The following is a 23,916-nucleotide window of genomic DNA, read 5'->3' as shown; positions in this document are numbered from 1 at the left end:
ATTCAAGTAATTATCTTTTTTTTCCAGCTAATTTATCCTTGAAAAATGTCTTAATTTTGATTTTCCTAGTTTTTATTTTAAGTTTTCATAATTTCTCCCTCGAGAATTTTCTGCTAATTTTGGGCCTTTGAAACTTTAACCAGAATGACCTATTTTTCTTTTAAAAACTATCAAAAATTCATTAAAAATAATTATAACATAAAATTCTACCTCAAAACAAAATAAAAACTGAATTTAAAATTAATTTGATTCAAAACAAGATTTAAAGTTAACTAAAATATCAAATAAATGTCACAAAATACATGTGAAAATCTAATAAATTTAACGTTCATCAATACCCTTAATAATTGTTGCTATAACAGTTCATGTAGTATCCTTGTTCCAGCATAGGAATTCATTCTTTATGCAAACGTTCTTAGCCGAAAAAGCAACATGGTATTGATACCCAGATCTGGACTATCATAAATACCTCTTTCCTGAATTTGATTTTTTTGGGGGCAAAAAATTTAGAAGTTATCCCTATTACAGGCTGCAGAATGCTACAAAGTCTTAAGGAATGCTTATAGTTTATATAATAAAAAAATGATTGCTGATGCTGAGTTAAACCAATGGGTTGCAACCGAAATGCTCGTTTGGTGCTGAACAACAATTGAAAATCAATGTTTCTAAACTCATCCATTCCCAATTAACGACAGTTCCTGGTATGTAAGAAGGGTTAACTTCTAAATTAATCTCTTTTGCCTGCGTTTGTTCATCTTAAGTTTGATTCGTTGTGAGTTCTGCAGCATTTGTTGTTCAGCGTAACAGAACCTCTTTACTGGTTATAAACTTCATTGTCGAAGATTGGTGGTTTGGCCATTCAAATGGTGCAGCCTAAGACACTTGTAATAGATATTTTGCAGAAAATGGATGTTCATTTGGTTAGGTGCAATTACGAAAATTACATTTCAGATTAAGTCCCTGGTATTTAATATTTTGTTGATCCGTATCACGAGTCAATGTCAATATTTGATTAAAAGGAAGGTGATGCCAGCTTTTGATGATATAGACAATTCATGAAATAATATGCGATAAACGATGCAAGCCTTGAGGAGGTGCAAAATTCTAAACAGCTCATCTGAATTCTTGACGTAATTTAAGCCTTCATGTGGAAATTATGAGTGCAGAACAGTTACCCCTATTACCAGAGATTAGCCACAATTTTACACGATAGGTAGCATTTTGTCCTATACCTTCTGCTGCCTTTGTTATTGAATGGAACTAATTGACCAATATTTTGAAGCAGGATATACGGTATGTGGAGATTATGATGGCACAGGAGATGCCACTGAAGATGGAATTCAACCTAAACTTGTTCAATAATAATTTTTAAAGATAGTTTGTCTTGTCCCTCTGTCTCATTTCTTTTTTTCATTTTATTTATTTTTTGAAGAAACTAACACGATTTGGCAGTTACTAGTTAGTATCAGCTGATAAAGATAGCTGAGCCTCAAGCGCAGTTGGTAAAATCAAAATGGGGAAGGGAAGTAATTTGGAGTGACATCAAAATGAAAACCAAACACCTGCTTTTGACTATGATTTATTTTAGGATACAGAAGATTTCTCTAAAGTTCGCACAGGTTACAACTGCTGAAGTATCTCTTAACGCTTATAGCGATGCAATTGCGTTCCACTTTTCAACGTTCCCCCTGCTTTAGCTTGGATGGAATCTGATATGCAATTTTTTTACTAAGCATGTTGGCATTTGGGAGGCTTCAAAAATAAATATTTTATAAAATCTATGTATATTTAAACTACAACGTTACATGTTCACTTACTGCCTTGGTATTCATGGACGAAAAATGAGAAGGAAGCCAGGAATGTTTGTTGCAGCCTCTCCACCTAGCTGTGTTTATCCTAAATAGTTCCATATGCTTCTGCCATGATTAATACTACAAGCGATGTCCAGCCAGTAAATGGATGTGCCCCTTTTCCCTTACCCTTAGTCTGTTCGTACTGTTCCCACAAAAATCCCGTCTGTCGATAATTGCGCACTATATTTCTGCAGTAAGGAGGAAATATATTATCTAAAAAAATAGCCAATAACATTAAACAGGATTTCAATCGTACTGAATAAAGTCAACAATACCTAATTAAATTGCTTCTCAATTCTTTGTAGATGGCTTTAGCTTTCTCCTGATATGGCCCATTCTCTACAAGATTTAAACCAAAAATTTAGTTTCAGGAGGGTATAAATATAGTGGGAATATTTGCAGATATTTTTAGCCTTGGCCAGTCCATATTACCTTTGGAGTAATGGTGGAGTGCGGAAGGAATTCTGTAATTCATGTTTATCCAAACAGGACCTCTCCAGTATGGAGGGTCATGCTCTGTGTTGTGCTTCATGTACAAGGAACTGTGTAATAAGAAATATTATTTTTGGTTCACTATAATCCACAGGCTGAATAATGTCACTCAAATTAAATCCATTAAAAAATGCATGCATTAGAGCATAGGCTGTAAACCTTGTTTTGCCAAGTGAACGTAATCCATAGTTGGTCCATAAGAGGCTGCGATTTGAAATGAGTTCAAGCTGCTTTTCCAGAATCCATGATCCCTGAATGAAACAGTAATATTAAAATATACATCTGTGAAATCATTCAAGCAACTAATGAATTCTTAGTTCATTGCATAAAAAGGCATGTAAATGAGAATTGATGCACATCCTTACAGATGGAATGATCCTCCCCATGAATGGGAATAAACTAACGTAACCAATGTGAGGAACCAATCTCAATACAGGCATATCCATAACATCCCGGAGAAGTTGGTGAGTAGCATAATTTTGTCCAGCCTGCAGTTCTTTCCATTTAAGTTGAACCTGTCATGGTTATGTAAAGAAAATCTCATTCTCAGTCATGAATAGGGAACCCATGTATTGGTAATCTTGCAACAGTATGCATAATAATACCAAACACAAATAACTATACACCATACCTTCTCTGTATGATTTCCAAAATCAAAGTAAGCTCCGTATCCATCATCAAAATGCATCTGTATGGACATCAAGAACAAATTAGGCATACACACTATATATTGTAGGCTTTGTAGCAAACAATTATTAAAAGTCAACTGCATAGTTTGAGTTCACTTTTCTTTTTATAAAAATCATTTAAAAACAAAAGAAAACTTAGATATTCATTATTTTCTCCGTGTCAAACAGCATATGTTATCCATGATAAATACACACAATCTTCCATGTAACAATTACCACCAATAGATAGGAAGCATGGTTGGAAATTTCAATTGCCAAGAGAAAACTTGCAAAAGAGATTCCATGTTAATGGTGTTCATAATCAAAGGTTTTTACATATGAAAAAAGTTCACATTCCTCAATAATTCCATAATAATGAGCTTGGAGAATGCCTAGATGAGAATCCCCCACAATGATAAGCCTCATTTTCTAAGAAAACTTAGGCAAAAAGAAAAACCCAGGAATGTGTGTGAAAGTTTCTTTCCTATAACTGTATGTGCTAGGTAAGTTTTCTTTTCTCTTAATACCCCCCCCCCCCCTTTTTATTTCTCTCTCCTCTCTATCTTCACTATTTTGCTACTGTTCCAGTGCTGCATCACCAAGCAGGGATGCACCACCACCATGAAATACAAGGTGTGCAACATATCTAAATAAAGGGAGACGAGGAGCAAAGGTGAAATACCTGGTTCAGTAACTCAAAATCCAATAGCAACTTAGCAGTAGAACCATAATCCTGCATTGTTTCATTCAATATGTCAATGAAATTAGGGGATTAATCTGCTCCTAAAACAATTGCTCTACTAGTACAATGCATTACTACAATACTGTGGAAGTTATTTTTCAAATTATACCATGCCAGGCTTGCTTTCCATATCCAACAACTCTTGAATGGAATGCATACAGTCTGCTGCAAGTAACATCCAACATCTAAGATCCAAGTGGTGTTCATCTTCACTTGGGTGTGAAGCTCGTGGATAATCATCCAGTCCAGATGACAGTGTCTGAAAATGCCAGAGATAATGTTTGTTAGGAGCAAGTGTCATCTTTATTAAGGATAAATCAAAGAACAACTAACTACAAGTGAGAATTCTGGATTCAAACTCATCCAGTGCCCATGTTTATGGCTTTCTATTCCAGTAGCAACAGAGAAAGCCATCCAATATACTCATTTGATTTTCAGGAAAAAAATGTGTCCTATAGTATTCTGAGTACCATCAAAGAAATGGAACACCAACAACCTAAAATGGCAAGAATCTAGAGCAACTGTGTTTGCAGCTCTATGCTTAAGTAGGTTTTTGGCCTGTCGTAACAGCTATTTATCAATGAATGTGGTTGCCTTAACATTAACTTCTTATAAAACCATGACAATAATTGTTTTGGTAAGTCAATCTGCTGAGATACCTATATAGTTCAGATTGAAATTGTAGATAAGTGTTGAAATTAAAAAGAAAATATACTGAGGACACATATTAGAACCTTGGGATTTATTTCACGCATTGTCCTAGTGTCCCGTCCATGCCAATAGTAGCTGGCCATCTGTTTCCCTTTATTAAAAAGAGATGATAACAATAATAAAAGGGTAAAAAAGAAGCAAACTACTTCCAGTGCTCAAGCAGACAGCATGTGTATTAGTATATACCTGACTGAGTTGTATTGTGTTGAATGTTGAATATTTCTTTTGTATTTTAGCTTTGTTTGGTAGCTTAATCTGTAAGCCTTATTCAGAAGGCAGCAGTGAGATGTCACTGTCATCTCTCTTCTCTTTTTTTTTGTATCCTATATATATGTAACATTTTGAATCTAATAAAGCTGAGAGAGAAAGTGAGGTTTTGACTCCTCCTCACCTTCATTTCAAGTTGGCATCAGAGCAGGTGTCATCCGTCGTCGCCCGCCGCCGCCGCCGCCGTCTTCCGCCGCCGCCGCCACTTTCCAGCGGCCATTTCTCCGGCGAAGCCAGGGTTAGGCTCGCCTTGGGAAGCGCGAGCCAGCCGGCCAACTCGCGTCGGCAACGGAGCAGCCACGCGCCGCCACCGTCCCGCGCGTCCTCCGGCGCGTGCAGTCCACGCGCCGCCGTCCCGGCGCCGGAATCGCGCCGCGCCTCCGCCGTTCTCTTGGTCGGCTTCTCCTGAGTCCGTTCCAGCCCTCAGTTTCACGTTTCGTCACCTGGAACGCTACAGCCCTATTCTCTCCACCTTTTTGCTCCCTTAGGGTTTCACCTTGTGGCTCAAAATGGCTTCCCCTGGACCTGTTTTCTCCTTCTCCGGGACTCCAACCATCACAGCTGCTAAACTCAATTGGAAAAATTACCCCTCATGGTCTGCTTCCGTAGAACTTTGGTTTCTTGGTCAAGGACACCATGACCACTTGGAGAAAGCTTCCGATTCTGTTTCAAGTGACAAAAGAGCCGAATGGGAGAAGCTTGATTATCAATTGTGTGCTGTGTTATGGCAATCAGTTGAACCGGATATTTTGGATATCCTTAGATCATTTAAAACGTGTCGTTCTTTTTGGAAGAAGGCTCAAGAAATTTTTGCCAATGATATTCAGAGCTTATTTGATGCAACCATGAAGGTTACAGCCCTCAAGCAAACCAGCCATGACATGATTGCTCATGTGGGTAAGGCTCGGGCTGCCGTGGAAGAGCTGAGAAAGTTTCTTGTGGCTGATTCATTAGAAGAAGTGAACAAGAAACTGGACAAGTTTTACATGGTCCTTATCCTGAGAAGCTTACACTCAGACTTTGATCATGTTCGTGATCAAGTACTCGCTGGGGATCAGGTTCCATCCATGGATTCTCTCATCACTAGGCTTCTCCGTGTGCCTCACTTATCGAAGGATGAAAATCCTACTGATAGTGTGGAGACGTCAGCAATGGTTGCATCACGTGGTAGAGGAGGCGGTCGCAACAGCAGAGGAGGCCGCAATGGAAGGGGTGGACGTCCTCATTGCACCTACTGCAAGAGGATGGGTCACACCCAAGAGAATTGTTATTCGTTGCATGGGTTTCCTGACAAGGTTGCACAGGTTTCTAGATCAGAGAAAGCAGAGTCTAAGTTCTCTGATGAGGAGTATCAGGAGTATTTGAAGCTCAAATCCGAGAGACCCAGCAACCAAGCTCAATCCTCATCTGTACCATGTTTTTCAACAGCTTGTATCTCTCAATCAATTGAAGGTCCTAGTCCTTGGATACTCGACTCAGGTGCCTCTGACCATATTTCTGGTAATAAGTCTTCCTTTTCATCCTTTTCCTTACCAAAAATTCCTCACCTCGTCACTGTAGCTAATGGCTCCAAGGTTGCGTCTCAAGGAAGTGGTCAAGTTTCATTGTCTCCTTCCTTGAAATTAAACTCTGTTTTATTCCTTCCACAGTGTCCCTATAATTTAATCTCACTAAGTCAATTAACTCGTTCGTTAAATTGTTCAGTAACCTTTACTGCTAATTCTTTTGTTATTCAGGAACATGGGACGGGGCGACTGATTGGAGAAGGACATGAATCACGAGGACTTTACTATTTGGAATCTAGTCCACCTGGGTCTTGTTTTGCAATCTCAAAACCCAAACTTTTGCATGATCGTCTAGGACACCCAAGTTTATCAAAATTGAAGATGATGGTCCCTAGTCTTAAGAATCTTCGAGTCTTAGATTGTGAGTCTTGTCAACTAGGAAAACATGTCAGGTCGTCATTTCCTCAAACTGTACAAAGATGTAACTCGGCTTTCTCTACCATTCATTCTGATATTTGGGGACCAAGTCGTGTTACATCTTTTGGTTTTCGATATTTTGTAACCTTCATTGATGAATTCTCCAGATGTACTTGGGTTTATTTAATGAAAGACAGATCTGAACTTTTGCCTATATTTGTGTCATTCTACAATGAAATTGAGAATCAATTTGGAAAAACAATTAAAATTTTCAAAAGTGATAATGCTAAAGAGTATTTCTCTCATGATCTTTCTTCTTTTCTGTCTTCCAAAGGTATTCTACATCAATCCACATGTCCTCACACACCACAACAAAATGGTATTGCAGAAAGGAAGAATCGTCATCTTCTTGAAACTGCACGCTCCCTAATGCTAAATTCGAATGTTCCGATACATCATTGGGGAGATGCGGTGCTTACTGCTTGTTTCCTAATAAATCGGATGCCTTCTTCTTCTCTTGAAAACCAAATTCCTCACTCACTTGTCTTTCCTCATGATCCTTTATTTCATGTCTCTCCTAAAGTGTTTGGTTGTACCTGTTTTGTTCATGATTTGTCTCCTGGTTTAGATAAACTCTCTGCTAGGTCAGTCAAATGTGTCTTCCTGGGTTATTCTCGTCTTCAAAAGGGTTACAAATGTTACTCTCCAACCATGAGACGATACTACATGTCTGCAGATGTAACCTTCTTTGAAGACACACCTTTCTTTTCACCCTCCGTGGACCATTCTTCATCTCTTCAGGAAGTTCTTCCTATTCCTTCTCCTTATCCCCTAGATAACTCAGGCCAAAATGTCAGTATTGTTCCATCTTCCTCACCAAATTCACCTGGAGTCATCTTACCACCTCTGACTACAGATCAACACAGGACAAGGCAGATTGGATCTCCAGTACCTGAAGCCTCTCCTAGTGATTCTCGTCCTTCTTCAACCAGTCCTCCACTCATGGATCCGCCCTCTCCTTCCACTTCTTCTCCTCATTCTGATTCACATTGGCCCATTGCCATCAGAAAAGGTACTCGTTCTACTCGTAATCCTCATCCTATTTATAATTTCTTAAGCTATCACCGTTTGTCTCCTTCATACAGTTCCTTTATTTGTTCATTGTCTTCCCTTGCCATCCCTTCCACTGTCCGTGAGGCACTTGATCATCCTGGCTGGAGACAGGCTATGATTGATGAAATGCAGGCCCTTGAAAATAATGGTACTTGGGAGCTTGTTCCTCTTCCCCCTGGTAAGACCCCTGTGGGTTGTAGGTGGGTCTACACTGTTAAAGTTGGGCCCACTGGTGAGGTTGATCGGCTTAAGGCTCGTTTGGTAGCTAAAGGCTACACACAGGTATATGGCATTGATTACTGTGATACTTTCTCTCCTGTCGCCAAACTCACCACTGTTCGTCTGTTTCTTGCTATGGCTGCTATTCGTCACTGGCCCCTCCATCAGCTTGATATTAAGAATGTCTTTCTCCACGGTGATCTTGAGGAGGATATTTATATGGAGCAACCACCTGGGTTTGTTGCTCAGGGGGAGTATGGCCTTGTGTGTAAGCTTCATCGATCTCTCTATGGGTTGAAGCAATCTCCTCGTGCTTGGTTTGGTAAATTTAGTCATGTTGTTCACATGTTTGGACTGAAACGAAGTGAAGCTGATCACTCTGTATTTTATTGTCATACATCTCCTGGAAAATGTGTTTATCTAATGGTCTATGTTGATGATATAGTGATTACAGGGAATGATGCTACTAAGATCAGCCAGCTAAAAGAGCATTTATTCAGTCATTTTCAGACCAAAGATTTGGGATCTTTGAAGTACTTCCTTGGTATTGAAGTGGCTCAATCAGGAGATGGTGTTGTGATCTCTCAGAGGAAGTATGCCCTTGATATTTTAGAAGAAACAGGTATGCAAAATTGTAGACCTGTTGAAAGTCCTATGGATCCTAACTTGAAGCTCATGGCAGATCAAAGTGAAGTTTATCCTAACCCCGAGAGATATAGGAGGCTTGTGGGAAAACTCATTTACCTTACCATCACTAGACCTGATATCTCCTTTGCTGTGGGAGTGGTTAGCCAATTTATGCAAAATCCTCATTTGGACCATTGGAATGCTGTCATGCGTATTTTGAGGTATATTAAGAGAGCTCCTGGACAAGGGTTGTTGTATGAAGACAAAGGTAATACGCAATTATCAGGATATTGTGATGCTGATTGGGCTGGCTGTCCCATGGATAGGAGGTCTACATCAGGCTATTGTGTCTTCATTGGAGGAAATCTTATTTCTTGGAAAAGCAAGAAACAGACGGTTGTAGCTCGGTCTAGTGCAGAAGCTGAATATCGATCGATGGCTATAGTTACTTGTGAACTCATGTGGATTAAACAATTTCTGCAAGAATTGAGGTTTTGTGAAGAGTTGCAAATGAAGTTGTATTGTGATAATCAAGCTGCTCTTCATATTGCCTCAAACCCAGTCTTTCATGAAAGGACTAAGCATATAGAGATTGATTGTCATTTCATTCGAGAGAAGCTTCTGTCCAAGGAGATTGTCACTGAGTTCATTGGTTCTAATGACCAGCCAGCAGATATTTTGACTAAGTCCCTAAGAGGACCCAGAATTCAGACTATATGTTCCAAGCTTGGTGCATATGATTTATATGCTCCAGCTTGAGGGGGAGTGTTGAATGTTGAATATTTCTTTTGTATTTTAGCTTTGTTTGGTAGCTTAATCTGTAAGCCTTATTCAGAAGGCAGCAGTGAGATGTCACTGTCATCTCTCTTCTCTTTTTTTTTGTATCCTATATATATGTAACATTTTGAATCTAATAAAGCTGAGAGAGAAAGTGAGGTTTTGACTCCTCCTCACCTTCATTTCAAGTTTGAACCAATGGAACCATGCTTCCAATCGAACAAAGGCACGTTCCAGGAATAGAGAGATCTCACTTCTATCCATTGCAGTAAACTCATTATTCTTCAAGCCATCAATTATATCTACAGAAACAGATTTTTAACCTAGTTCAAAATCACCAAATTCATGTTTCCCATGCTTCTGATATAAAGTGATATTTATAGATATAATAATGTACTTCATATAGATTGTCAAACTGTTTCCATAAATTTATTACTCAGAAACATCTAAAGTATCATCAGATCCAGATCAGTTATGCATAATTCCTAATTCAAATCAAGAATGTGCAAAAGGAGGAAGTTGTTGATTATCATCCCTCAATGAAAGGGAAAAACTGTCACATGCAGCCTGGAGTCCTGGACTCAAGGCTCAAGCTATGGCTTTGCTTATTGTAACCTTATTTATAACAGGGGAAATAGAAAAGGAACATTAGCATATACCATTTAATGCTAAAAACAGAGTTGGAGGATTTCCATTTGTTGGATGCTGAGGAACAAATTCCTCTGGGACCCGACTGCAAGTACAGAAGAACCTAAATGTCAATAGGAAAGCTAAAAACTTTAAATTTACTGCAATTATTTGAACAAAATGTTTAGTAATACACCTTAGTGCTTCAGCCCCTAAAATCTGTTCACGTGGTATCCATCCATCAACATTAATCAAATCTAACCAATGTCCAATGATATCCAACGAAATATGAATATCCCAACGCCTGGTTAATGTGCACAAGTGCAAAGCATATTTATACATCACAGGTAATTTATTTGTTAATTAATAAAGGTAAGTCTTGTGCAGTCAACAACAACAATAATAGTAATAATGGTGGTGGTGGTCGTGAAGGATATTATTAGAACAAAAAAACTAACCAGATTATAAGTTGATGAAAACCTTCATCCCATAAAAATCCTCTTGGAAAGAAAGATCGACTTGGTACAGCTGTGTAAAGCTCAGCAGACCAATACGACATATAATTGACATGTTCTCTAAGCTGCAAAGGAAAACAACCCACTGCATATCTATCCAAGTTCTAAATTGCTGACAGCTAATCAAAAGTACAAAAGTTGGCAATATAAAGATTTAAAAAGGAAAACAAAAGTCACTGACGGCAATTAATTAAAGAGTACCAAAGTTACACTGTTAGGGTGAGAAATTTATGAGGAAATGAAGCAAACAAAAATTTAAGGCTTAAATATGTTTAAAATCCCTAATAAATGACTGAATTTTGTTTTGAGTCCCTAATAATTTTTTTCCTTGTTTTGAGTACCTGATATATTAAAACTTTTGTTTTGAGTACTTAATATATTAAAACTTTTGTCAGTTAAGAGATCACATGACATCATCACAACCATTAATAATGTTGGGGACACATCATCACTTAATTGATGACAGGGACTCAAAACAAAAAAATTTATTAGGGACCCAAAACCAAATTCGATCATTTATCAGGGACTTTAAACATATTTAAGCAAAAAACTTAATACAAACCTAGCCACTGACACTGGATTTCTCTTCCAGCCTAAAAAGATAGACAAATGCTTCACGACATCTAATATAACTAAACTTCTATAGTGAACCAGAGAATGACCACCTATCAAGAAGAAATTTTTTACAAAACAGTGGTTCTACACAAGGCAATGATTGTGCTTAAGAATATTGCCTTCGCTAGCAAAAGGAGTATGACCCCTCTAAGTTTGCCTCTTCCATTTGGACTGAAGTAATAATAAAATTAGAGTAAACCCTTAAATTGGTTCTCCAAAGAGTATGGTATTCACCACATTAGTTCTTCAAAGATTTTTGTGAGCAAATTATTCCCCAAAAAGTACAAATCTACTACTACCAAATTCATCTTTATGCATCACCACATTAATCCTCCATACAAACAAATATGGTGACATTTTAGATTTTTGAGAGGCTATTTTGGTGATAGAGTCTTGAGGACTAATGTGGTGAATACCATACTCTTTGGAGGACCAATTTAGGGTTTTGCCCATTACTATAAATGATAAGTTGCAGGTTCACACACATGATTAAAATCTCTCTCCTATTGTGAGTCACATGTCCAGCAGTTAAGTGGTATAAGCTTTGATAATATTGGCGAATTGTGAATTTGTACAAAGAGCTTAGAACATTTTCTCCAATTAGAGGGTTCTAGGAGAAGGGATACGAAGGGCAAGGCAACTTGGCAGTGTACAATGTATGCTGTTAATAGGTGATTATGGTTAGAGAGATATGCGAGCAATTTCAAGGACAATTTTTTTTTTTTATGGTGGATTGTTGGTTTTACTTTAGCAACTTAACGGTGTTCAGATAATATTTATTTTAAAGTCAAATCTTTATTGATCTGCAGCATGGTTTGCTAGTTAATTAACTTGTCTAGGTTTTGAGTAAGCATTAATTCATTTATAGATGCAACTGAAGAAATTTTTAATTTAGCCAGAATCCTCTTTGTTGGTTAGCAATCCTCTGTTCTCATACTTCTTTTTCTCATCTCTAAAATCTCCTCTTTACCAACAGAAAATAAAACACATGAAACAAAGCTTTCATATTTATGATAATCACATGTCAAGGTGTGCACTATTAAGGGGTGGCTGGTGGCATACACTTCAATAAGAACTATAAAAAACAAAATAAAGTAACTTACATTAAGGATTCTTGAAAGAGCAATCTTTTACTGGCCATAGAAGTAGCCGATGCCACCTAATAAGTTTCCAACAGCAGCCTTACCAACAGATAAGGCTTCGGAATCCACCTGGACATCAAGGATAAGCTTCTAAACAAATTTATTCAAGCAAATGAAATTTGAGAAATCCAGAACACATCAAAAGATGAAACAAGAAGAATATAGGGTTGTTTGGATAAACAACTATAAAAGGGCTTATTGAATAAGTATTTATCATGTAAGCACTTGTATAGTTTTTATAATCAAAAAAGAAATAGGCTTAAACTATTTTCATATAAGTTGTAAGGTTGTTTTCATAATATTTTGGAGAGGTTACTGAAATAAGCTAAAAATAACTTATGAAGATAACATTAGTTATTTTCATAAGCTTTCTAAAACACTTACACAAGTGCTTATATAGTTATATCATAAGATAAGTCCAAATAAGTAGTAAATAAGTTCTTCCAAGCATACCCTTAAGTTATTGAATTTGAGAGAATAAAATAAAAAAAATAAAAAAGTCAAAGGACAATAAAATTAGTACGTACCTTCTCGGTCAAATTAAAAATCTTCTCAAACTTCTCATCAAATTCTTGTTCTTTATATTTCAGTTTATTGGACAGTGAGGTACCTAACATCGAGCAGAATAACAAACAAACAATTACACACTAGCATGTAGCATCCTAATGCCAATTAGAATAAAACACTCTACAAATTCAGAAAAGAGTAACCTAGTTCTCTTTAAAATATATAATATTTAATATTTAAAAGCAAAACATCCTAAGAGAAGGAGAATTTCAGCCATTACATTAATTAATACAAAATAGCAACACAATTTTATAAACCCCAACAACGTACATCAATATGAGAAGCAAGTTTCCAAAGCAATGACCAACTCCTATAACAATGTAAAGGACTAGATTTTTTTTCTCCTTTTTGATGAAAGCACACAAATATATATGCCATATTTTGTACAAACATTATAAAGAAGTGGAGAAAAACCTGTAAGCATACTGACACGCTCTTCTTCTCTAGAAGTTTCCAAATCAGTTCCAGAGATTAGTACAATATCTGTTGTGAAAGGAAATCCACCAATAATCTGCAGCACAAATAAAAAATTGAGAAGCACATATGAAGTGAAACCATAAGGAAAGATGTTTTCAAAAGTAGTTGGAGAGATGTTGTGTGTGAGTGTGAGTGAGTAAGAGAAAGAGATCGTAAAGATTAAAATATTAAACAGGTATTACAAGGTGTACATGGTCTGTTTACCTGAAAAACTAACACATTTGGAGAATCATCTAATGAGTCAGATAGCTGCAGTCGAGCATGCTTTTGTATCTACTAAAACATGTACATAAAGCAAAGATTAAGGAAAAACCCAAAAAAAAAAAAAAAAATTCATAACCACATAATCTTGCATTACATGAAAATTATATATCATTAGACAAATTGAATTGAAAAACCCTAACCTACTTGTGATGCAAGATTTTCCTCTACGGGATCAGATAAATTGTGCAAGTGAGGTATGCGAAATCCAGCATAATGCAGCTGCAAATCATCCTGAAAAATATAAAGCATAAGATAATGAATGGCAGGTTACAACCAGGCATAATATTACAGATAATCAAGAGATGACAATTGCTAAATTAGGGCAAGAGAAGAATGATTTAAATGGGTTATTTATAGATCAAAGGAAAAAGGAGAGCTGGAAATTTTTATCTAGGTAGTTAAAATATTAAATAATGGCATATACATGTTTGCTTTAAAATGAGGACATTCATTGGTTTATCATATGCTTAAACTGTTTCAAAGAATGAAACGGGAATTGTGGGTGCTTCTTTAAAGTTTAAGGAATTGTAAGTCAATCACAAGCAGTAAACCATAAAATCTATTAAAAAAAGTCCAATGGTAGTACAAGTAACAGAATCTTGAATGTTCAATCATTACACCAATTCCCATGATTACCGTTGATTTCAAATGTAGCTGCCAATCTCCAATATCTGCTCGAGAGCCAGATGCAAGCAAAGAATCTTCATGAATGTTCAAGTTTTCTCTACTTACATCTAGAGCATTACCAGCTTCATCAGCCAAATAGAAAAAGAGCTGGGCACCTCTCCCAAATCCCTCATTCCACTTGGACCTGAGGTTCGACCACAAGAACAAAGGCACTCAATAGATGAAAGTCACTGAATAGAGCAATACTAAGAAATGCACAGACTCATACAGGGAAACAATAAGAAAGTTCAGCAGGAAAATTAAGATCAAAGATATTACTTATTAGGTTATATGTTATAATTAATTCAGGAAATAAGTCAAACCAAAAAGCTATAAGTGACTTAAAATTTACAAGGGTGCCATGAGTGCATCTCTAACAAACCGGATAGCATCTACTTTGCAATAAAGAAAAACTACAAACAAAATTGTTCTGCCGCAGTACACATATGACTGTGATTTGAAGTTGATAACATCACTCACTTATCAATTTGCATATTAATTCGAACTGCCCAATCCCCACCATAGCCACTGCCTTCCTCTTTTGATTTTAAAAATTCAGTAGTCAAGGTCATGCCATGATCAACCAGCACTTGATGTCCAAAATCACGTCCATTGTGCCTTGTCCAACCATAAGTACTTAGGTCATCCTCGTGTCTGCAAACATGCCGCAAGTGATATTTTCCATCCTTCACACCAATCCACATTAATCCAGCCATCAAAGATTTTGGAGTCCTGAAATAGAAACACCACCAAAAATAAAAAACAAGTGAGAATGCTTGCATGCATTGCTGAGTCAAATATTGTCGACATTGGTATCCTAAACACAATTTTGTGCGATGCACAATTTGTATGCATAAATAATTAAAATTACACAAAACTCGAAATATATTCAGACCGTGCACCATCAACAACACTAAAAGCCTTAACCGCCAAAATAATCTCTTACTTCCATAATTACATTTCAGCGCAAACAAAACAAAGCTAAGGGTCTGCATATACCTCGGGGTTTCATCAATCAATAAACAAAAAAACACACCTCAAGCATATAACAATTCCAAAATAAAAACACATGAACTGTGCTTCAGAAACGGAAACATTATACCTGGCGCGAATTCCGAGATACACGTGAGGACGATAAGTTCCCCAATACAAACTCTCCTTGTGCTCACCTTCAAACTGCAACAACGCCAACCAAGTCATTCTTCTTTCTTTGAATCATCGAGTTCTCAAAAATGAAAATAAAAATGGAGTAAGTTGAAAGTTGACCTGAGGAAGGTCCATTATCTTTGGCGCGGGAAATGGCGTAACGGCGCGAGGAAGCTTCGGCTCCGTTACGGAATTGGAGAGGTGGTGAATCATAAACCAGATGATGAAGAATGCGACGAAGCAGATACCGAGCAGCACTTTGAGATTGGCATTGCTGTATATCGGAATGTAGCTTCCGTATTTGCTTCTCTCTCTATGGCGATTCAGCGGAGGCCTCTTTTGTCGAAGAGAATCGGCGTCGGCGTCGGAGTCGGAGAGGGATCTCGCCCTGCTCCGAACGCTACTTCTTCCGCTTCCGGTCATTTTTGGCGCATCAGCGATTCACGTCACCGCATGCGTAGGGTTTTGGAGTTCGAGTGGTAGCAGGGGCTTCGGTATGGGGATTTTCTTCCTAATACACCATTCAAATTTTTTCGTTAATTTCAATTTTATCCTTTTTTTTACTTTCTTTTTTTTTTCTCTCATTTTTACATTTCCTTCTTACATCATTTAGTTTCTTTTTCCTTAGCTCCTCCTTCCATTCGCTTGAGGGAGGTGTCGGCTGCATGCGGTGATTTGTTACCTATTGCAATAAAATAAGAAATCTCAATCCATATAACTTATATGAATGATCAGTATTATAAAAATTTTAAAAAATATTCATAATGTATTTTCTTCAAATTTAGTTAAGTAACACAAATAGATCTTATTATATAAGAAAAGTTTTATTTAATAATATATTTGTATAAATATTATTATATTAATAACATTAAATACTTATATTAATAATTTTTTCAAGTCTAGAAAATTTTAAAATAAATTTTTATATTGATTTTTAAATATATAAGTATTAAAACAATTATTTATAATATACTTAAAATAATAATCAAATATGGAAATTTAGATATAAATCATTATATATATATATATGCTTAATATATTATTATATTAGTAAACATTTGAATATTTTTGTAAGATTTTTTTAGTAACAAAAAAAACAAATTTTATGTATAAATGAAAAGATTTCATGTACCAAAAAAATAATAAAATTGTGTGATTCTGTATTTTAAAAAAATATTCATTGATATATCTACATACATAAATGTTATAGTAGTATCTTTCATTGTTACATTGATATTTTTTTCTCAAGTGTAGAAGTTTTTTAAAATATATAGATTTTTTAAAAATAATTAGAATTAATTAAAAGTAATAACAATGGATATCTTTTATTAAGATATAAATTATTAATATATGTATATACTAGTATCAATTATCATATGTCAATTTGAATAGGTTATACTTATTGAAATTCATTAGTTTTTCTTAGTTTGTCATTCATTTTTTTTAAAAATGTTTTGTTAAGATGGATGAAGATGAGTGGATATATGAGATTATTATGTCTAAAAAATTAACATGAATGAAGACAGGGAAGATGAATCTGTTGTGGTTGAAAATATTGATTGTTCTTATGTCTTTAATACTTTCAAATATTGATATGATTTTCTATTTGGTTAAAACAAGGAAATGAATGTCCTAACAAGACTAAATGTGCAATGTCCTTTTTTGTAGGTGTTTCCTACCTACGAGGACATATTGTAACAAGATCGTACTGTTGCATATGATATTGATTTTGTAGTTATGATAATGAGGTCCGACACATCAACCAAAAAGAGAAAAAGGACCTCGTTTTTTTAAAAAAAATTGGTTGTTACAAGAGTGAAAAGTATATAACATGCAATAAAGCTTTAGTACAGACAGTGATTAACACTAAAAAATGTGGTTATCCTTTTAAGTTACGAGTGAGTCCGAAAAGATTAAGGGTGAATGATCAACCTAATATGTGAAACTTATAATAATGCATTGGTTAAGTTATTAAGTAGACATGCATATGTTGGTCAACAACTAACTGAGGATGAAAATATTATTCTTGGTGAAATGACAAAGTCAATTGTCAAACCAATGAATATTTTTTTCACTTTGAAAGAGCATAATGTCAACCATTGCATAACAATGACGCAAGTCTACAATGTAAAATATGCATATCGTTTTTCTATAAGAGATGCAAAGACTTGTACAGAGAAATAATATAAAACTTACATAATGGATATGACTGATATAAATGCTCTTATACTAAATAAATGAATATCTCCTTTAGATGAAATAAAATTCTTTTTGAAAAGTAAATTTGTTTCGTCTGTTGGAGCTTGAAGAACTCCAAAATGACTGATGTTTTTATTTTGTGTTATGTGTTACCATTCATCTAGTAAATAAATCAAACCAAAAGCTAAAATTGAATTAAAATTAACAAGGATCCCATAAGTTCCTCTTCCCTTAATTCAATACTTCATCAAACCCGCTAGTATCTATTTTGCTATAAGGAAAAGCTACAAACATTAAAATTGTTTTGCCTTAATACATATATGAAGATAATTGAAGTTGATAACACCACTCACTTATCAATTTGTACATTAATTCGAACTGTCCAATCCCCACCATAACCATTGCCTTCTACTTTTGATTTTAAAAAACCACTAGTCATGGTCATGCCATGATTAACCAACACTTGATGTCCAAAATCACGTCCATTGTGCTTAGTCCAACCATAAGTACTAAGGTTATCCTCATGTTTGCAAACATGCCTCAAGTGATATCTATTGTCCTTCATGACAATCCACATTAATCCGACAATCAAAGATTTTGGAGTCCTAAAATACAAAGACCACCCACCACCACCCAACAAAAAAAATGTGAGAATGCTTGCTTGATGAGTCAAATGTTGTTGACCACTTTCTGCATGATGCATAGTTTCATTGTCATGAGAAGCCTTACAAGAGAAAGAAAACACAAAGTGGAAGAAGAAGAAATGATTCACAAGTCAAAACTAGTCTAAGCTCTGTATTTTCGTGTTTTTCACAATGCCTTAGAATTTTACTCCTTAATCCCAAGGGAATGCCCTTTTATATTAGGCCTAAGGCCTCAGTCTTGTCACTTCAAGGTGTGATCAACTCGTTAAGGGAGTTCTTTAGAATTCCAAGAGGCACTTCTGATGTGATTATACTCGTTGGGCAAGTTGAGACTCACTGAGTGAATTCTTCAACAATTAGATTTCTAAATTTCTTTTCTTGCCTCAATGGCCTTTACTCATTGGTCGAGTTGTTCCTCGTTGGGCAAGTTCTTCAAATAACTTGGCATTTATCTTCTGCTATTAAGCTACCATGTGGCTTTGTGTGTGCACTTGCTTTTGCTTGACAGGTATAACTTGTTGGGCGAGACATCATGGATGACAACTTCATTTGGTGCTCTAAAACCTTGACAAAAGAGTAGAAACTAGTAGAAAAAAAACTGTACAATCCAAGATACTGTAAAACTCTATTTTCTAACTAATTTGAGGTTAGACTAAAGAAAAATTTAGGAAAAAAAAGATAATTGAAGTTACTCTTTAAAGAGATGGATTCCTCCTCCATACACACTTTATAATTAATTGCAAATCTACCTAATTTCACTTTGATTGAATGATATCATTCCTAAAAACAATTTTCATTTAATTGAAACTCTATTTTTAAAAACTTTATTTTCTTGTTAACCGATGTTCTTATAACATTGGTTAAAGAAATAAAAGATAAAACTATTTATTATAGAAAAAATATAGAAGTGTAAAAATGATAATCAACGACACAATTTTCTGTCTTCCAATAAAAAATATTTATACTTTAATTTCATTAACTAATGTTAGACACTATTTAACATTTATTCTTTATTTTTTACTTAAAATTAAAAAAATTAAATAATTTCAACTAATTTTCTTAAATAGTAAACAATAAGAGTAAAAGGAGTACGTTTTTAATTAACTCGAAATCCTAGTTTACAAAATACTATGTTAGTATGTCTTAATGACTCTCTCGTTAAGACTTGTTACCCAGCATTCTTGTAATTAGCACTAAATGTTGTGATATTGAGGCCTGTTGTCTCGTGATTGGATTGATAATTTGAATCACACTTCAAGAGAAACAAATGGTTGTGTGGATTGGTTGGCTAAATTTGGAACAGTTCATTTTAAAGTCTTGAAAGTTAGTCCTCCTAAACTATCGTTGAACTTGCTTTCTGATATAGATTGAAACTTATATCAGGAAGTAGTCTTCTGTTTGTTTTTCTTGCTTTCTGATGTATAAAAAAAAAGCACCTTATAGATAATCATTGGAATCTAGACTGTCTTGTCTTCTGCTATCAATCTAGTTTTTGATGGCACTTTCCGTAAAAATGAGATCTTCAAACGAAGAAGTCAGCAGTGCCAAAACTCCTGAAAGGAATGAAATTTGGAAGGTATCAAGGTAAAAAATATAAGAATATCATATACCCATCTCAACATACTTGAAATTAAAAATTTAAACAGGAAAACACATCCAACCTTGATATAGAAAATAAAGAAAACCACCAACAAGAAGCCATAAAATGATAAATGCCAGATCCGAAACAATAAGATAAAATTGAGGTCATCATATTAACCGTAGTAGTTCCATGATTTCTAAAATTAAAAAAAATCCTTCAGGCATTCTATCAAGCATATGTTACAGTCAAAGAGTCTACCCATGATTCTAATTTTTTTATCATAATTATAATTTCCCAAATAAACATTATTTCACTTTACATTCATGAATTCAAAGATCCAAATCCAAACAAAATCTAAGCAATTTACCTTGGATTTCAGGTATGTCTAAAACCAGTAGGGAATTAAAGATTGGATCAATTAAATGCATAAAGTCAAGAAAAGGTGAGTTCAATGCACAAGATGGTACGAAGACCCAAAGAGGGCGAGAGCATGGGCCCTGATGGTACGAAGACCCAAAGGCCCAGACATCTGATTGTGTGTTTTCTCGTAAGTACACCATAAAACCCACCAAAACAAATTAATTATGGCTCCACACGAGAGTTTTTACTTGTTTTTAAAACCATAAAGATATTTGTTTTTGCTTGAAAAAATCTAGATACAATACCTAACATAGCAACTAAGAAATCAATTATAGTTAATGGAATTGACGGTGAGATTGACTGCATGTTTGGATGCGTTGTTGTTTGTAAAATTGATTTTAAACTAATATAAATTTATAAAATTGATTTTAAATAAATATGAGTGAGTTGTTAACGTGATTTTTGTTTGGATAAAAAATATTAAAACTTAATTTTGTCACATAAAGTTATTTGAAAACGTACAATCGAAATTAAGTTTGGATATAAATTTATCAAATATGCATCTAGGCACATGTGTTTTATCTTTATTATTCATCAAGAGGATAGAAATATACTGGGAACATTTTTTGTGACTCAGGTTTAGGGTGATGAAAAAGTTACTTTCAATTGCTTCAATGAAATTTGAGTCTTAAATTCATAATTATGTTTTCAATACATCCAAATATCTTGGTTAAAGAAAAATTATATTTGATTCATCCAAACTCAAGTTTAGAACATCAGACACATGTCTAGACACGCTTGAAAAGTCAACAATAATCATTTAAATAAAATAACAGTTGAATAGTTATAATTAAAAAAAAATACCATAAAATAACACTTGACCCATCCCCTACTCAAGTTTGGAGTATTAATATAAGTTTTGTTATTTTATTTTATTCTTATATGTTGACGCCTTTTAAGTAAAGAGAAAGAGATTTTTTCCCACTCCTTATCACTAATGTATAATTTGAAAATATCTAAAAACAAATAAAAAAAGAAAAAAAAAGTGAAGAGAAGAGATAATCAATGATAAAAGTATGTGTTGTATAGTACTATATGATTTGAAAGGAAAAATAATATTTTCTTTTCTCTTGAAGAAAAATATATAAATTTATAGAATTATATATCCTTATTTTTTTAATTATATATATAATGTATTTTTTATCATCATATTTTAAACTTAAATTATATCGTAAAAAAGACATTTCATTTGCATTCGATTGATCATGAAATTGCTTAAATTTATTTTATTTGTATTCATAGGAAAAGCATGGTTCTTAATAGCATTTCAGCACATGACATGTTATATATACCAAGTTATTATAACCAACTTATTAGCAGTTGACACGTCTGTCTAACTTGTTTAAGTTAAAAAATATCCCATAGGGCCATAATTGTGGTGTGAGTCAGTTGATCATGCCCCCACATTCCGATTTTGTTGGTAGAAAGATCCCCATGTTACCATAGTAGCAATATAAGTTCCTTTGAAGTAGTAGTAATTAACAAGAAGATAAAAGTAGAAGGTATTGAAGATCGTGGGGTCAGGTAGGTTCAGTTCTGACCAAAACTCTTGTGGGCAAAAAAACTTGGGTTTGACAATTGGACCCACGAGACTGGTTGGGCTTACTTACATGTGGGGACTCCCAAAAATCCTGAACATGCTCATAGTCCAGATTCTCTAAACATTCATTATGCTGCTACAGTCACAAATAGATATCATGTGGCCTATGAGAGTATGAGGGAGTGTAATATAAACAAACAAATAAACACTGTGGATTTCAGGGGCCATGCACTTGTAGTTAGCTGGATTCTTTTCTTCCCAGTGGTGTTGTAGCTTTCATGCAAAGAACGTGGCCTCTATTACCTCTCTTGTAGGAGACAATCACTTGCCATCCATGATTCATCATTAACTCCATTATGCAAAGTAGGTCATGTTATTTGATTTTTCATTTTTTTATCTTATTGGTCTTGGTCAAATATATAAACTATATGATCATAATGAGTTTTAGGAGTTCTTAACTAAATTTATGATTTTCATCCAATTATAAGGGGAATGTTTACCTGCTTTTTAGTGCTGATTGCGATAATATTCCTCACACGTAGTCCACACAGTTTTTAGATACTCGTTAAATGATAGTAACTTGATCTTGCTTAATCCTTTTAAACAGTTTAAGCTTATTTTACACCAATCATTGCAAAATCATACAAGCAATTTGCTTAAAGTAGAAAAGAATATGAATTTATTCAAATTCTACCAATTATTCTTGATATCGTTGATACAACCATACTAATTAAGGTGAGTTGTGTGGAGGAAGCATAAAAGCAGTCTTATGAAGAGGGGCAGGCATGCCCCCGGTCATTTCCTTAATTTTTTAAAATAATATATATTTAGAGTGATATAAGATTATGTTGTATATTTACACGTGTAAAAATGATTTATTTAACAAAATAATCGAGGTTAATTAATGAGTTAAAGGACATGTGATTTTTGACTCAAACTAAATATATATATATATATATATATATATATATATATATATATGTTATACGTTAATGGGAAAAGGCATGCACTTCATTAGACTTGCTCTCTTAGATATATTATTTGTCTATGCTCAAAGTAGGATCTGTACTAATAGATTTATCCACCAGTACAGAAAATTAACATACATCAACAGTGTTTAATATTATTATCATTACGATGAAAAAACTTGCTCCTACAACACCCCTTTAAAATACTGCTCAATAATATTCTTACACTTTCATCTCCATTTCTTTAATTAGTGATATTTTTTTATATATATTCTCATATGACATCTAAAAAAACCCATTCAACACTAACTCAAGAAAATAGAATATTTGATGAAAAGATTGAAATTTCTAGTGGAATTTTACAAGCCAAGATTTGGTATATATGAACTCTCACTCCGACATTCAAGCCGGTATTTACAGGATTGCTAAGGTAAATGAATTTCCAATCTAATTTCCTACATAGAATTTCACTACTAAAATAATTTAATTAAAACGTGATTTCTTTGAAAGGAAATATCAGTCGGCCAACAAGTACATAAACACATATTTAAGTTTATGCCTTATAAAGGTTGGTGATGAAGCTCTCTCACGGATAAGGGTTGGTTTTCATATATATTTTGATTTCTCAGCCACAAGAAAAAAGATTTGCTTGTTTGATACTTGTGATAGGTGAATTAGAGGAAGAGTCGTTATTTGTTTGGAATCTAGTGACATTAGATTGTGATTGTTAATCTATAAATAATATAACAAGTCATGAACGTGATTATTTGGGTGCAGCTGATCAGTTTTTAAGCAATGGAGGAAATCTTGGTCGTAAAGCTTCAGGTAACGATCATATCGTTCACAACATAATATATTAGTCTTAGACACGAACATCTTAATTCAAATGTGCTATTGTTGTGCTTAATCATATAAAATATATTTTTTATTTTATGTATAACGTGAATTTATAGTTTTTATTTACGTCTATAGGTTTTTGAATATTAATGCCAACAACAAAATAGTTCATAATTGTTGTTATCAGCGCGCATGATATTCACTAATTCAGTTGACAAAATATTAAATTTGTGTTTGTGGGGAGGAAGAACATGAGTTTAATTCGTGCATAATACACTTTTAAGTATGACTAATGCTCAAACCGAAGATTAATTTC

At 34.5% G+C, this 23,916-nt stretch overlaps 1 pseudogene; it reads right to left on the bottom strand.

Moving 5' to 3' along the window:
• Positions 1–1,548: 1,548 nt before the first annotated feature.
• LOC100812274 (mannosyl-oligosaccharide glucosidase GCS1-like) lies at positions 1,549–16,076 on the bottom strand (annotated as a pseudogene).
• Positions 16,077–23,916: the final 7,840 nt, after the last annotated feature.

This window comes from Glycine max, chromosome 8, assembly GCF_000004515.6.
Source record: "Glycine max cultivar Williams 82 chromosome 8, Glycine_max_v4.0, whole genome shotgun sequence".
NCBI lineage: Eukaryota > Viridiplantae > Streptophyta > Magnoliopsida > Fabales > Fabaceae > Glycine > Glycine max.
The sequence above is the reverse complement of the archived record's forward strand: the minus strand, read 5'-3'. Positions and strand labels throughout refer to the sequence as shown.